The following is a 4,094-nucleotide window of genomic DNA, read 5'->3' as shown; positions in this document are numbered from 1 at the left end:
GGCGAGCGTGTCGGCCAAATATCTGAAATATATGTAAAATTTCCCCCAAAACTGTCGAGACGAATAAAAAAAGTGAGGAAACAGTTTTTTTATATACGTTTGAAATTGATCGGCTACAAAGGGCTTGTGTCGTTCGTCAAGAGTGCAGATAAAACAGATTAAAATATCAGTCAACAGGGGAGATGTACACATAGCCTACTCGTAGAAAAACAGCAATATTACTGTGTCAGGGCTTTTGCTACACTTTGTAATGAAAAGCAACATTACGCACAAATATTAATTTACCGCTGTATCTTCTGTCGCAGTTGCAAAGATAGACCATTGGAATTAAAAATTTTAACCCAACTGGTTGCGTTGTTATAGAAATAACCCAATAAACGTAGGAATAACCCAACAAAGCGACCCAACATGTTTAACCCAGATATTGGGTACAGTAAATAACCCAACGTTTTTAAGTGAGTGAACATCAAAGATCACACAACAGAAGTGCGCGCTCTCTCTCTCTCGCTCTCTCTCTCTGTCTCTCTCTCGCTCTCTCCCTACCGTTAAGTAACTTGTGCATTGTTTTACTTACTTGTTTTTGACATATCTGACCGAACTACAAACTTTCCAGTGATGTCTGTGAGAAAGATATATTCACTCGACAAGCTCGTGTATCTGCGCCGCCGCGCGCTCAATCCACTCAGCGTGCTTTTTTTATCAGCTCGCGCACTTCAGCTATACAGGCGTTAATACTGAATGTTTAATGTTATATTCATTGCATACATATACTTCGTAGTAGACATCCTTAACTCCTTTCTGCTGTCTGTTGTTCTGTTGTCGGTGTTTCTTTGTTTGAATATGGTGCTTATCACATGCTGTGTGGTATCGGTGTTTGGTATCGGGGCATTTTAACGAGTACGAGTACGAGTACAGGAGACCAGTATCGGGCCCGTTACCGATACCAGTATCGGTATCGGTGCATCCCTATTTTTTAGGATTACATTTACTCAGTTTAGTTATCAGTATACATGCACAACAGTAGTTAGGTAAATATTAGTTAACTTTTCAAGTAAAGTAAGTGCATTATACCAGGTTTACAGTGTAGGTCTGTCTGATCTTGTTTCATTCATTACACTGTTTCTGCTTTTTTTTTTTCTTTAAAAGCTTTTTTATCAGTCATTATGGCTTTATTGCTGTCATATTAAGCAGCACCTGTTTACTTTCCAAATGAAGAACTGTTCCTATAATGACCTGTCTTGCCAAACCAACATGCTCTCAGAAAATAACAGAACTTTCTGAACACTTCACTGAACACTTCAGAACTTTTCTGAACAGAACACTTATTTCCAAAAATTTTAGCCAGATTTAGATTTTTTCAGTAATCCAGTGGGTTTCATCTGAAACCTATTCAGAGAACGCTCTAATAATATTTTCAATGTTTTTGATTTAGTCTATAATGTCCTAGAATTCAATTAACAAAACGACCAAAGAACGAATAACAACAGTGAAGACAGTAAAGACATTTTATGGTGCATTTGGCTCCTCCTATAAAATAATCTGTGGAATGCATTGTCTAAATAAATGCATTAAAAGGAAATGTATTGGAGGGGTCACCCACATAAAAAAAGACTTATTTTATATTTACTCGTTTCAAGAGCATGACAAGACACAACACATTCCTGCATCCCAGTGCATGCACAGACCTCCGGAGGGGCAGGGGACAAACATCTTTGCAACATCTGAGAAATCTGTATGGAAATGTACCATTATCACGTTCCGTGTGTGTCTTCTGATCAGTTTTCTAGATTTATACTTAGTTCTTGCTTTCTTTGTTCCTTGCTCATTTAGTTTCCATGGTTTTTGATTAATTACGCCACACCTGTTTCAGTTCTCCCTGATTACTTTTCTAATACTTAAGTCCTGTGTTCTCCCCGGTCCTTTGTCTGTTGACTTACTTGTTTATAACACATTGGTCTCTGGCCAAATTCTTCACCTTGTTACATTTGTGATGAAACAAGGTTACACTGAGGTTACACTCCTGGTCAAAAATGACTGGCCTAAAAAAATTGCTTATAAAACTCTTTTCATGCTACATTATCGACAAATATAGGTTTTACTATTTTTGTCATTTTGTTTTCTTTCAATTAGAACAGTTTTTTTTTACTTCATAATAGTATAAGACAAATGCATTTTTTTCTGGGCTTTTGACACTTTTAATGAATAAAAACATTGAAGAGGGAAAATCTTTGTATATAATGTATTTTGTGCATTTTTAAACACAAATTTATGCTATATGTATCATGTTAAACAAACAAATTAAACACAAGAGAAATTAAAAGTTACATTTAAAATATTTTAGGCAAAAAGCACAAATAAGAAAATGAATAGAATTGGAAACATTATGTGCTTGAATAAATGCATTACAACTTTCTTTATGCTGTTTGCAAAGACAGCAGAGGATAACATTAATGGAACATGTGAACCTGAAGTGATCATTTTATTCCCTTGCATTGGTTATCATGACAGTCTCAGTTTCTGTGTTAAACACGATGTCATTTGGCACTGACGTTCTGTTCTTGTCTTTAGTCTTACACATCATGGCCAAGAGGATGATGCAGAAGACCAAGGCCAGGCCGTAACCTATTATTATTCTTTGACAAAACTCAGAACTTGTATGGAGCGGGATAAAAAAAAACTTGGTATTTACCTTTGATAGATTATTTATCCGTTGTGTGTCTTTATATTTTATTGTTGTCTCATTTCTTCCATTGCTTGATTCAGGTTTGCACCAACTCACACAATTAGGATGGATGTTGCTATCACAGGTGTACTGTCCATTCCAGGTTGTCGCGAGACATGCCAAATAATCACCATCAATGAAAAATATACAGAGCCACACTAGAGGTGGAATGAAGCGAATCATATGATAAAGACATTTTTCATACTTAGATCTTCCTATGCTGTCTGTTTGGAACTCTCCACCTCCACTAATTTTTTGTTCTTCAAATCTTAAAAATAGTGACAACATTATCCAACCAAAGAGGGCAGGCACAACCAAGATTAGTACTGCTATTAATTGGTTCCATCCAATGCTGCATGGGCATGAAAATTTTATACCCATAAACCCCTGAAAAGTCAGTAACAAAAAGCTCACTGGAGCAGCAGTCTTAATAATAACTTTGTTTTTGTACTTTTTGTTGTTTCTGCTTGTTTCACTGTTTGGAGAAGACATTTTCTGAAGTCGATGCACCACAAGTATCTCTGATGACTCTTTTTTTGATTGCTCCTGTTCCTTCTGCTCAATGGATTGTGATCCAGTCCACAAGATCCCCTGCAATGAACAAAATACTGGTCTATTACTAATTATTACTAGTAATAATTAGATAATAATAATTATATGAGCATATATAATTTATAATAATTATTATGAGCACGCAAAATAATAGAATTGCTATTTTGTTTGTATGGTCAATACATTTGCAGACAATGTATCACTAAAATAAATATTCTGTTGTAGCAACAATTAAAGAACACTATTTCACGGTATTACAATAGAAAAGTAACTTAAGTTGTCAGTAAAAACAATTCAATGAATGTTTATATTAGCAACCAATGAACGAGAGAGTAGGATCTCCTTCTCCAGTCTGATGGTCTCTATCTATGTATAGAACATAACATTTACAATGTACAAAACATACAGTTTGTACAAATGGATAGATGCTGAAATGTACAATATGGACACGGCAGCATTTAAAATGTAAACATTACAAAAAATACTTCCCTGTCTGTCTATCTGTCTGTCTGTCATTTAAAAGATGTTGTTAGCAAGTAAGAAAACATTTAAGAGTTTTAAATTATACATAAATTGCATTGTGTAATATTTAACATTAGTTAATATTCAATAGGGGTGACCCCGAACAGTCGAAGATTCGATGCTGATTCGACTCCCAATCTTATGATCATGTCATTTTGAATATATGGGGGTGCTCAATGTCTGATTTCACATAGAAATAAAGAATAACAATCTGAAAAGAAAGACGCTTTTAAATAAAATTTTAACGTGCATGAATAAATCTAACCACCTATAGATTTAAGTTTCACTTTCTATAATC

Source organism: Sinocyclocheilus rhinocerous, unplaced genomic scaffold (assembly GCF_001515625.1).
Source record: "Sinocyclocheilus rhinocerous isolate Xijiao unplaced genomic scaffold, SAMN03320098_v1.1 scaffold4340, whole genome shotgun sequence".
Classification (NCBI taxonomy): Eukaryota; Metazoa; Chordata; class Actinopteri; order Cypriniformes; family Cyprinidae; genus Sinocyclocheilus; species Sinocyclocheilus rhinocerous.
This window is presented reverse-complemented; position numbering follows the sequence as displayed.